Genomic DNA, 14,167 nt, shown 5'->3' with positions numbered 1-14,167 from the left:
TGTGAAAAGCCTCATCAACTAATTGCAAATTACAAAACACAAAAATAAATAAATAAATAAATACGTTATTCAATATTACCTTCTAAAACAGGTTCAGGATTCAAGCTACTATTGGTACTTGCAGGCTAGTAGCTCACTACACACCTTTAAAATTCCATTTGCTTGAAAAGGAAAGTTCTCAAATTCCTTACTAGCCTAGTTTCCCATTCCTGCATAGCACTTCCAACACCTGAGACTGTAAACTACATAGCCCTGCCAGAACTTAAGCCATGAACCTAAAACTCCCACCCAGTTACCAGCCTGACTACTCAGTCCCATACTCTAAAACCTTCACTCCCCCACCCTAATCCTAAAATCCCCAATTTCTTCCAAAACCTAAAACTCCAACCTCTATATATCTAAAGTTCCCAATCACTACCTAACTCTAAAAATCCAGCCCTCCCCCTTACTGAACCTAAATTTTCTAATCACTCTGTAATTCTAAAACTCACCTTTAGCTCCACTGTCATAAAAATCCCCCTCCTGCTCCCCTAATCCTAAAATTCCACCTCCCACCACCTAGGCCTAGCCCCATTCCACCCACCCCCACAGCTGCTTGCCTGAACTCATATCCAAGCTTGGGGGTGAGCAGCAGCTCACTAGAGCCACTAGGCACCTAAATCTTTGGGGATTTTTGAGCACTTAGGACATGAGTACCTGTACAATACCTTCAAGTTCCTTTTACAAAACATAGAAGAGTTATCAGGCTTATGTATAAAATCACACACTCTGCCTTATACATAATTCCTTAATGTTATTTTGAATGACAAAATTTGGCTTGTGTATAATTCATTAATTTCACTCCTTTGTTTATGCTTTCTGATTCCCAGTTAGCTAACATCTGCATGAACACAATGTCAATCAGTCAAGAGCTTTCAGTAATTCCTTTCAGGATAAATTATTCCCTCAGCTATTGCTAATTATCCCTGGTGAAAACAACACAGACATGTCCTTGGCCATCAGGTCATCTTTCAGGAAAGTCCATACTATAAATTAAAAGTGTCAGAGGGCCTTCTAGCTCACTTATTCAACATGTGCAAACACAGTAACACCAGATCTTTTAGAAGAAGTGCCTAGTCACCTGCTGGGTATCTGGGGTAGCATTTTATAGTATTTAATCGGTGACTATTGTACTGCCCTGTTCTTGCCAACCACTTTAATTGCCAGCATGTAGCACAAGATCAAGAAAATACATGGATGAGAGTGAAATAAAGCAAAACAAAAGCAAGCGGTAAACCATTAACCAGAGAATTAGTTTTGGATCACCTGAAACTTTTGTCTGTATGACCGAAACTATCAGGTTCAAAAACTGAAGTATGTATTGCAGTGAGTTGTTCAAATGAAATCAATCAACCTATTAAGAACTAATTGCAATACTTGTTTGTCTACTGCATGCAACCTTACAATAAAATAATTTATCTACAGTTTATATAAACAATGCTTCTTTTTAAAATAGTTTGCATTAGATTTTGTTTAAATGAAAAGCATTCATTTAGCTCAAACAGAATATGGGCACTTGCTGATCAGATGTAATTTTGATTCCATTAATAAAAGTTAAAGTTTTTTTGTATTATCACACATACTTTTCATCATAGCTTGACACACATACTTTTCATCATAGCTTGTAAAACTGCAGTGGTGTTGCTGCGGTAGCGTTGTCGCCTCACAGTAAGACGTTGTCCTGATCTCAGCAAAACCGTCTTCTGTGCGGAGACATGCGTGAATGGGCGTACCTTCATAGAAAGTTGTGCATCAGGGCTGGCAACTCGGTATGTAAAAATCTACTGCCAATCATTAGCGGACCGGAGTGCCGCTGTGGTGACCCCTCACCGGGAAAAGCCGAAAGATACAACAACAACAATAACTTTTCATCATAGCTTGTAAATCACTAAAAAACATCATTTTAGATAATCTAAACCATACTTAAAGCAATGTAACATTTTTAAACAGCTCCAGTGCTATATAATACATCCCCAAGATCTTTGCTGTTTTTCTGGGAAAGCATCAACCACAGTGGTAGATTTCTAAATAAACAGCAAAAAACTCTGACAGTTGACACTTCCATTGATCTTATGTAGTTCTTTCACAAATAGATACACAGACAGTTATTTATACTACATATTTATAGGTATTACATATCACGCATCCTTTAATAGTCTGTTTAATAATCCTGTCATGTTCTCCTACTCTAAGCATGTTATCACTAAGTGGTTATTTTAAATCCAGATTTCTTCTAAAAAGAAAACAAAGAGCTGCACCTAAAATCTGTCTTTGCATTTGTGTCATCAAGTTTTTCTACTTCTTAGAGATAATCTCTTTAATTGCTACTGTATCCATTGTATTTATAAGAACACATGACATGTTTGCCTTATTTTGCCTACATGGATTATTATTGTCTGCATTTTTTTATATTTTGTGAATGACTAGTTTAAATACAGTTTACCCTTCTGCAAACATTAGCTGAGAATTCCACCACCTTCCAAGTTAAACTCTAATTTCTAATTTTAATTCCATAGCTAATATATGCTTCACTGTCATTATATAAGGTTTTAAAGGCAGGAAAAGAAACAACACTTGGGGCATCCAGATTACTTTTGCATTGATCTGTTCCTACCAACCATATTAATGTTAAAATAGTCATCTTGGCTTTGTCAGTCTAAATACAGTATGGTGCCCTAAGGACTATGTTCCAGAGGTTACTATTCATACTTGCAGAGAATTGCCATTCTACGAGAATTATGGTCAGGTCAATTAAAATACAGCAAGAAGATGGAAAGGTATAGTATCATAAGATATTTTCACCATGTACAGAACATGCAGGTAACAGCACTCAAGTACATTGAGTCAACTCAATCATTTTCTATCATGTGTTGCAGACCTACTACACTGCAGCATTCATGTGGTTATGCCTGTGTACTCTTATGTTATTTTTTACAAACTCCCAAAGAGGTGCAGGACAGACTATTCCCTTATTCATGGCTGACAATGGTCAGTTATTACTAGTTTAACAATTAATAAAAAATTGGCAGCTTAACAAATTAATAAAACATACATTACTAAGCCATGAACATTGTTTTTTTCTAGTACTGTTATCACAATCAAAATTTAAATTTCTGATTAATTAATTTTTAAAAATCATTTTAAGTTGTTTAAACTTTATGCTCAACATACCCGTTTGTTATAGATATGAGCATCAACAAAATTAAAGAATCCAGCACATGCAATCATAACTGTCAACCCGCAGACACTGAAAATAGGAACAGAGGCCCTTGAAAGTAGGAATATCCAGCTAAAAATCTGGACATGTAATTTGCATAAAATTAGAATACTAAATAGTATATAACTCTTCACGCATTCCGTAGGAATGTGGAATACAATGCATAAATGCATATTTTAAAAAAGAGAATGACAAAAATTTTGAAAAGATATAATAAGCACATTATCAAAGAAACAATGTAAAATATATAGACTTTAATGAACTGAGTTGCAAAATTGTACCCCACAAGGTCATTTATTTTTACTTAAGAAAAGAGAAGTGTCAGTTGTGTGTCCTCTTTCTTTAAATTATTGTTGTTACTAGAATGTTGGTCATGAAATATGGTGTTTTGTGTATTAGACAGCTTCAAAAATCCCAGATTATGAAGGGGACTCAGAAAATTGTGTTAAAGGGTAAATCAAACCTGAAAATAAGGACATACCTCCAAAAATAGAGACATCCTCTATAGGGGTAAATCAGACCTGAAAATTGGTATGTTCCTTCAAAATAGTTAGAATTGAGATGTCTACTTGCATTCATCCTGAAGAAAGAGGTAATTAAAGAAGAACATGACAACTATGCATGCTATGTTTCCATTAGATATGAAAACTCAGCTTTTGTAGAATTACTTTTTTTTTGTTTTGTAATCATGAAACAAATGAATGTTTACAGGGCATCTTTGTGATCTGTTCAAGGACATATTCTCTTACTTGCCTACACTTTGACTCTGAGGAAATCACTTAATCAGACAATGCTTATTGGTTGAGCCTGAAAAGGTGCATGTGGATAACTGCTCCACCCCAGTTAACAAATACAAAAATAAACATCCTTATATATTAAACTCCAGCAACTGAAGATCCATACATTAGGGGGTATGACCAAGACGGCTGATTGAGAGCAGCAGCTAGTGAGAGCTCTGTGACTGGAAACTTTACTCAGACAGAAAATATAATCAAAAAATTTAAAGTTTGAGCTACCGGTTAACTAAATTTATTAACTAAAAGACAAAAAAAAGTTTCAAGTTCTTCAAAAGCTGTAATTTTCCTGTCAGAATTTCAACTGCTTGCTTAAGAGACGAGAGCTTTCAACATGATCCACTAAAGAAATGGTACTTAGGATTCTTGTATTAAAAATGAATTTCAATCAGTAATATCTAGTATGCAGGGTATATTACTTAAAATGGACAAACTGGATACCAAAATAAAAGTATCAAAGAAAAGACCAGAAAGAAGAAGGACCATTTAAAAATTCTTATGAAACAACAAAGTGCACAAATCAGCAGTATGGAAGAAGCATTAAATGATCATGAAGGGAGAATAACTGAAGGTGAGTCTCAGATTGAATTTCTTTTAAAACAACATAACTGGCTAACAGATAAACTTGATGATTTAGAAAGTAGACTGAAATGAAATAAGATTAGAATGTATGGTATACCTGAAAAAATATGACAGAGAAATCTAATAAACGTCTTACCAACCTGATAAATAAAACATTAAATCTACCTGAAACTTCATCTTTTGGAATTGAAAGGGTACATAGTTACATGAGAGCACCTTCAAAGAAGGAAAACTCACTACCATGTTACATTATAGTTATGTTTATGTCTAGCTTAAAAATAGATTAAATATTAAAAACAGCATCGTCCAGACCACCTATTAAGATAGGTGAACATGTAATCACATTCAACATGGATTATTCAAGTAAAGTACTGAGTAAAAGAAAATCCTGCTTACCACTGATCAAGGAACTTAAAAAGAACAATGCTAAAGACAATTTTGTTTTTCCTGAAAAGACCAAATTACTTCTTTCTGAATGAGCTAAAATATTTGACACAATGGGGGAGGTATCTACTTTTGTCAACAAAAATAAAATCCTTAATAATACTGAAGAAATGGATTGGAAGAGTATACCCCTCATAAGACAGAATCAGCTGGATTCTTGGAAAACCATTTCTAAAATTAAAAAGCTTAAAAGCAAGTGACTTTTATTCTCTGATTACAGGACTTTTATTTTCTGAAATAGATTTTACATTTAAGTAAAATGTTTGTATTTAACTTTAAGCTTCGAAACATATGCAAGTATGTATTTATATTTTAAGCTAAAACATTTTTCAGGATAAAGAACAAAAATGGTTGGTTTTACTGTTTTACTATATTTACAATGAAAGACTTGTGGTCGGATTCACGAAAGCTTGAATGGAGTCTAAGAGTAGAGTAAGACTTCATGCAGCCAACATGTCTTCCGAGCGATCCAGGAACAGCTGGCAGGGGCGTGTAAGAGAGCTCCTAAAACTCCTCTTACATGGACAGGGCTAGGATATACAAATTACCTCATTTGTTGCTGAAAGGCATGCAAATGAGGTAAAATTGTGATTCAGGAAACCCTAACCTGTCTGAGTAAGAGTAGTGTTATTTGCAGAAATGTACTCTGTTGACAACTGAGTACAGATCTGCAAATAGCAAAACGGAGCCGTGACAGCTCAAAAAAAAGGATGCTTCCAGTCGAGGAAGCATGCCAATGGCCAAAAATATGGCCATTGGCAATGTCCACCGATGCAAAAATAAAATAAAATAAATTATTTTTTTCCCCCGATCTCCGATGTTTAAGTGTAGCGCAGCGCCGCACAAATGCGGTGCACTGTAAAAACCAGAAAACCAATAATTAAAATGCAGAAATGTGGATTTTACAGTAATCCCTAATATACAATGCAAGGCAATGGCAGTCCAAAGACAACATGGCTACCGAGTAGAGGTTGCTAAGGGGGGAAGCTCAGTCTAAGAGTTGTAACCAAGCATTAGTAGGCAATCCTATGCAAATGAGGATAAGGATAGTGAATCACAAGTTTACATAGCATTCCCAGATATGCTCATAATTAGTCCAAAATAACAAAAAATACACCGAACTCACAGACATTGCCAACATCCTAGCTGACAGGTTCAGCGCAAACTTCTCCCCCCCTTCCCCACCAAAAGAGCAAATATCTATCCCAGCAGAGTGCTGCCCCCCTGACATCTCAGATGCTCAGGTAAGAGCCGCCCTCTCCAAAGCAAAAAACACAGCATCAATGGGACCAGACAGTGTCCCGGGCTGCGTCCTACATGAACTCCAAGAAGAACTAAACCCAAACATAAAACTACTGCTCAATCCCAGCCTTACTACAGGATATGTACCCAAAGAGTGGCGTATAGCAACAGTGGTCCCTCTACACAAAGGTGGTGCCTCAACGGATCCTGGAAACTATTGCCCCATAAGCTTGACTAGCTTGGTCTGCAAAGCTATGGAAAGGATCATCATGGACCTCATAAATAAAGATATTGGGGAACTACAGACACTGGATCCTACCCAGTTCAGCTTTGTTAAGGGCAGATCCTGCCTCTTAAACCTGGTCGATTTCTTTGAAACAGTCACCAAGGCCATTGACGAGGGGAAGGTGGTCCACACAGCCTATCTGGACCCTGCAAAAGCCTTCGATACAATACCCCATTCGGGCATTATAGATAAGCTCACCAGCTTAAATATAAACCCCTATGTCACTAGATGGGTTGCAAACTGGCTCAAGGATAAAACCCACATGGTTAGAATTGCTGGAGCCATGTCAGACTCCAAACCAGTTACAAGTGGCATCCCACAAGGCTCAGTCCTGGGACCTCTCTCTTGTTCGGTATATATTTCTCGGAGGTACAGGCTAACATGGAAGGACTGTGGCTGACCAAGTTCGCAGATGACTGCAAACTGGGCGCCATAATAGACTCTCCAGCCGACACAAGCATCCTACAAAAGGGCCTCATAGAAACAGACAACTGGTGCCAGAGCCATGGCCTCAAGCTAAATGCCAAAAAGTGTACAGTCATCCCCTTTGGCAAAAACAAAGTGCCCACAAATTACCACATAGGTGGTAATCCATTAAGTATGGAAGAAGTAATTAGGGACCTGGGGACCCAAGTTGATAGCAATCTCTCATTTGACAACCACGTGGCCAAAGTGGTTAGAAAAACATTTTATATAGCCCACCTAATCATGAAGGGATTCACATCTAGATCAGGGGAGGTCATCGTGCCTCTTTACTCATCCCTCATCAGGCCCATAATTGAGTACAATGCCCCTTTTGGGATGTACCTTACCAGACACATGCAGCAACTGGAAAGACCCCAAAAGTACCTCACTAAGAGGATCAAAGGGCTCAAACAGATGCCATATGCTGCCCGGTTAAAGAAACTCCAGCTCTACTCAGTGGCATATCACCTGCTCAGAGGCGATCTGTGCCTGATGTATAAAGCCATGTCCAACCCGGAATTAATGGACATGCTGCACCTCAGAGAATCCAAATCCCATCAAGCTATGTGCTCAAGAGACTTGAACCTCAGCACTGAAATAAATAGGACATGCTGGAGGGACAGCTTCTTAACCCAGAGGCTCCCTTCACTCTGGAATAAAATCCCATTCCAGTTTAGGCAAAGTCCCTCATTGACTCTCTTCAAGAGGAATCTTGATGAGTGGATGGGAGATAGTAGGTTTACCTCAGGTATTACTTCTGTGTCACTGTTAGACAGAGACACAGTATACTAACCTCGAAAAAGGGCATAGCAAAATTCATTTAAAATGGGTGGCGAAAGCCAAACACACTCTGGCTAGGCTTATAAATGCCCTAGGGCAGATAGCCTAGTATGAACCTATGAACCTATAAGAGCACAGTCAGTGTAGTGTAGGAGTAGGAGTAGGATAAGGGGTGTAACAGAGTAGAATATAGGTGACATCATAAGGGGGGGTATGTCTGAGAGAATTGAAGCTCATTGGAGTAGAGTGTCATGTGTCTGCTGTCAGATACTAATCACTGGAAGAGGTGTTTCAACAGGTACCCTAGGTAAAAGGCAAGACATTGAAGGTGTATGCCATGAACAACACCAAAGTTTCTTGTAGAAATGCCTGCAACGTGTATGCGCGCGTGTGCACGCCTGTAAAACCGAGTAAGCCTGTGTGCGCACGTGTGAGCCTGTGTGAAAGCATTTAAGCCGGAGTAAGCAAGTGTAAGGATGTTGAAGCCCATGTAAGCGTGTTTGCACCTGTGTGCACGTGTGTTAGCAAGAATAAGCAAGTTGTAGCCTGTGTAAGCATGTGTGCGCGTGTGAGCTGGTGTGCACGGTGCTGCCCCCCCCCCCCCTGAGGAAACAGAAAGGGAAAAGGAAGCACAACAAATAGTAGGAAGTTAACCAGAGAGTACTAGCAGAGCTAGCAGGTGAAAACAATCAGAATCAGGCAATCACACAGGCAGTACACTAGCCCAGCACTTCAAACTCAGCAAATTACTTTCCACTATGTTTTTCTCAGAGACACTGCAACACTGCAGTAAGCTAATAGAAGTGAAAACTGAAAAATCTTTACTGAGACAAAGAAATGTTAGGGGCTGCCATTGCTGTTATAAGGCAACATATGCTACATGCTGAGGGTGGTGATAATGCGAATACTGCTGAGCAACCCACAGTGAGGAGACGGAGAAGAGTGTACATGCCTAGGGTAACCTACCAGGGGCTACATGAGCTGGAGATAGTGGAGCGCTATAGAGTGGACAGAGACCTCATGCAGCAAATTGTTGAGCTGTGCAGGCCACACCTCACACACAGAACTAACAGAGGAGAACCCATCCCAGTGGAAACTAAGGTATGTGTTGGCCTAAGAATATTAGCAACAGGTACCTTCCAGAGACCAACTGGTGATATGATGGGGATTTCACAGGCATCAGCATCCAGGGTACTGCATCAGTTCCTGAATGCCATGTCAGCACATGTCGGTGAGCATGTATATTTCCCCAATGCCCGTGAGGTATTGGCCAGCAATATGCGTCACTTCCAGCAAATAGGGGAATACCCTGAGGTATTGGGTGCAATAGACTGCACGCACATTTGCATCAAAGCACCAGCCGGTGAGCAGGATAGGGTCTACTATTACCGCAAGGGTTACCCCTCCATCAACTGCCAGGTCGTGTGTGATGCCCAGGGCATAATAATGAATGTGTGTGCTGGCTGCCCTGGAAGCTACCATGACTCCCATAGCTAGCATCTGACACAGCTGTACCAGACATTTGCCAATGGGCACATCCCTCATGGTCACCTAGTGGGGGATGCTGGATATGCACTTGAGCCGTGGCTGATGACACCCATCAGAAATGCACACACACCTGAACAGGAACACCATAATGAGGCACACGCACAAACACAAAATGTAATCGGGCATTTGTTTGGGCTGCTCAAGTCACGGTTCCGGTGCCTGGACACATCTGGTGGAGCCTTGCAGTACTCACCAACTACATGTACCCAAATAGTCATGGTATGTGCTATGCTACACAATATGATCCTGCGAAAACAGCTGCAGCAGGAGCAGCATAGGGCTGGACACAACAGCCCCCAATCATTGCCAAGGCCATCACAGGCAGAGCGCGACTCGGAGGAGGAACAACCTGAGCCTGCCCTAGTAGGCAGAAGGAGGCATGCCCAGTATGCTTTGGCCTTGGCATAGAGGCAACGCATAGCATATACAATGGCTAAGTAGGAACCCTGGAAATTATACCTCTCTCCAACTTGCACATATAGTAAAAGGGATACCTAACTTTATACTACCTGTTAACAAACATGTATAGGGAGTGTAAAATGTGCATCCGACATAGGCAGCCCTGCAGCACCACCTGAGGCATGATTGCTATGTGTTAAGCAATATAAAGCAGTGCTAAACAGCTCTCACCACTATTTAGTAAATGTAAACAAAATTGCACACACTAAGTAGCACAACTACAGGCAATGTTGAGCAATATTGTGCACTGTTCAGCAATGTTGGTCAACGTTGAGCAATGTTGTGCAAGTCTGGTCAAATGTAGCCATAGTTTAGCAAAAGCAGGTTAACATGTTCATATTTGCTTCACTTTTCTTGAAGCAGTCTGTTCTGCCATGTATGAAAATATGAAGCAGTGACAGTCCTCGAACCCAGGATACAGTGCACTATAGTCATAGTACAGAACCACTAAACCATGACAGTATGTCAATGGTCAGCTTGTATGAAGAAATGTTGACAAGTCAATGCAAAGTATCTCATGGAAACCGTGCAGGCATAGCATAATCCCTGTCGAGTTAAGACACAAAGGTGAGGCCTGCAGTAAGAATAGAACCTGATATTCAACACACATATAGTATAAATGTTAATATTGGTAATGTTCACACACATCAACAAATGTAGTGGACCTCAGACAGCAACATACTGCAAGGTCACACTGGGCATGCTCAAGAATATATGAGACAAATGTCAGGCAACAAAACACTGAAAGTCTGAACTGGGCATGCTCACACACTTAGGGCATGTCTGAGTACAGCAGTGGGCCACACATATCCATCAGTTGCATATGTCAACCCAGGAACCTTGCACTATTCACCAATCTGCCATGTGCACACAGTGATATGACAACAGACACATATATAATATAGTGAAACCCTGTCATAATCAAATATGTTATGCAGATACCTAGGTTGTTCATAGAAAGTGGGAAAGCAAAGAAGAAACAAAACCTGCAATCAGTACCATCACTGAACAATGTGCATCCCGAACATTAGCATAGGTTCAGAGGTTGACACTAGGCTATCTGCCCTAGGGTATGTAGAAGCCTAGCCACAGTGTGTTTGTATTTTGCAACCCTGCTAGATTAGTAGACTGTGCCTGTGAATAGTAGGTCACACAAGATATCCCACATATGTTCATTTCATTCTGCCTCTGTCTAGCAGGGACCCAGAACATATCCCAGAGCTAAACATACGATCACCCATCCACCTGTGAAGATGTCACCTGTAAGTGATCAGTGTGGGTCTCTGCGTATGTGGGACTGGGATCCCATTCCTGAGTGAGTGGAGCCTCTGGGATGAGAAACTACTCCTCCAGCATGTCCTATTAACATCATTGCTGATGTACCTGTCCCTGGAATGTGTAGCTGTAAGGGACTTTGATATCCTGATGTGGAGCCTGTCCATCAATGCTGTGATGGACATGGCTTCAAACAACAGGCACAGATTGCATCCAAGTAGGCAGTAAGCAACTGAGGAGAGCTGGGGTCACCATAGCCAAACTGCGCATACCATCTGTGTGAGTCCCTAGATCCACTTGGTTAGGTACATTTGTGGAAATTTCAGTTGCTGCAGGTGTTGGGTAAGGTACATCCGAAATGGGGCATTGTATCCAAGCATGAGTCTGATGAGTATAGGGACACAATGACCCCACCTGATCTGTATGTAAAACCCTATGGGATAAGGTGGGCTATATAGAAGGTGTGTCCAACAACATTGGCAACGTGAATGTCAAAGGCGAGAGTACTAATTATTCATGTCCCCAAATCACAAATCACACACACCGTACATGATGTATCATCACCTATGTGGTAATGTGTGGGCACGATGTTATTACCAAAGGTGATGACTATGCATCTAAAGGAAGGTAGCTGTAGGCCAAGGCTCTGTCACCAGTCATCCATCTCTGTGAGACCCTTTCTGAGGATGATTGTGCCAGCTGGGGAGTCGATTATGGCACACAGTTTGCAGTCATCTGCGAACATGGTCAGCCATATTCCTCCTGTGTTAGCCAGTACGTCTCAGAAATATATATGGAACAAGAGAGGTCCCAGGACTGAGCCCTGTGGGATGCCATGTGTAACTGGTGTATAGTCAGACATGGCACCTGCAATACTGACCATGTGGGTGCTATCCATGATCCAGTTAGCAATCCATCTTGTGACATATGTGTAGATATTGAAGCCGGTGAGCTTATGTATAAAGGCCGAGTGGGGTATTGTGTTGAACTGTTGTGTGAGCTCCAGGTAGGCTGTGTGGACAACCCTCTGTACATCTATGGACCTGTTAACTGTTTAAAGACATCAAACAGGTGCAAGAGGCAAGATCTGCCCACAAAAAATCCAAATTGTGTAGGATCCAGTGTCTGTAGGTTCACAATGTCTATGTGTATGTGTTCCATGATGATACGCTCCATAGCTTAGCAGACCAGGATAGTTAGGCATATAGTGCAATATTGTCCAGGGTCCCTTGTGGCACCAGCACTGTGGAGTGGGAACACTGTTGCTGTATGCCATTCCTTTGGTACATATCCTGTAGTAACTCTAATATTGAACAGTGACATAATGTGAGTGTGAAGTTCGTCATGAATCTCATGTAAGCCGCAGTCCAGGACACCGTCTGGTCCCATTGATGCTGTGTTGTCTGCTATGGAGAGGGCAGCACGCACCTGTTCAACTGTGATGTCAGGGAGGTTGCACCCTGTTGGGATGGACATGTGCACTGCAGGGGGGATGGTGGGGAAACATTCCCACTGAACCTGTTGTCCAGGATTTTTGTAATGTCAGTGGGTTTACTGTATGTTTTGTCATTATGCAGTAACTCACAGCATATCTGTGAGTTCCCACCCAGGTCCCTGACATAACTACATAAGGCCTTGTGATTGTCTATAGTGTCTGTTGCAAGTGTCCGTTAGAAGTGGCCCTTAGATGAATCAACAAGTGATCGTAGCTATTCCATAGTACTGATCAGAGATACCTTCCTGATTGGGATTGTGCTCTATCATGTAGTAGCCTCCTCCTGTCCTTGTATAGCTCATTAATGTCCGTGGTCCACCAGACAGGTCCCCTGCCTTTGGAGGAGTGAGTCTTGTAGTTATCTAGGATAGCACGATCCATGCATTCCAGTAGTTGTCCATAGAATGGGTTTGTAAAGGATTAAGTGGTCTGAGTGGTAATTAACACTGTCCCACAGTCTTTGACAGATACCACCTCGGTTTGTATAAGTGTAACGTTTGCTCATGAGAAGTACGTCACTGAGATCACCTAGGATGTGTGTGTGTATGGGATATGTATGTCCAGTGAGATGAATGTATGTTCTGACCTTAACAATGAGGGGTATACCTCTGGTGTGGAACATAGAGTCCCTGTGTTGGTGATGATCAGGTCCCACATGTTTTAAACCCTGTGGTTGTGGTGACCAGGTCTGCCATAGCATTTGAGTGTAACAGTGCTAGCAACTGTTGTGCAAGGCTATCAGTGCTTGAGTAGTATTCCCAGTCAATGTCTGTGTATTTGAAGTCACACAATATAATGGTGTTTGGAGAGACCTTCACATTCCCCAGTGTTCCTAGGAATAACGAGTGTTGTTCCCAAGTTTGGGAGTGTGGTCTCTAGCAGTCTACAAACTGAAATGCAGTTTGGCCCACTGTCAGTTGCACATGTACGTTCTCCAGTGCTTTGTGCAGTGCTACCAACCCGGAGGTGTGTGTATGAATGATGTATATGAATACTCCCCCTATTGTTGTTGTCCAGTCCGAGTCTTGTGTCCAAAAACCATGGTATGAAGTAAAACCTGGTAGTGCTGGTGTGCTTTTGGGATCCTGAACCAGGTGTCTGTTACTGCACATATATTGACAGTCTCCATACTGATGTGAGTCCTGAGTGCATGCATTCTGACGGCTAGACATCAGTTGTTGAGCAGCATTACTTTCCGTTTCCTTTACCCTGTAATGTCTATGGAGGTGGTTTTGTCTTCTGAGCCTCGCTTCAAACAGCCACTATGGGTGTGGCATGAGCCTAAGCCAGTCTGTGAAAGCCTAGGGGTGACAGGTGCATGGCGTCCATAGCGAATCTACGTGGCATGTTTAGCATGTAATCCCAGGCTGACAGACACTGGATCCCCTTTGAATGACACCAATATGTTAGCCAACTGTTAAAAGTGATCAGTTTGTCTGTATACTGTGACATACTACTTGGTGAGGGTAAGATGCTACACAAGGTCAGGGTCATACTGGCCTGAGCTACATGATCAGAGAGCTCCTCTATGTCTCTTGTCA

Source organism: Protopterus annectens, chromosome 4.part0 (genome assembly GCF_019279795.1).
Source record: "Protopterus annectens isolate FY-2018-M chromosome 4.part0, PAN1.0, whole genome shotgun sequence".
In the NCBI taxonomy this organism is placed as follows: domain Eukaryota; kingdom Metazoa; phylum Chordata; order Ceratodontiformes; family Protopteridae; genus Protopterus; species Protopterus annectens.
Note: the sequence above shows the minus strand (reverse complement) of the source record.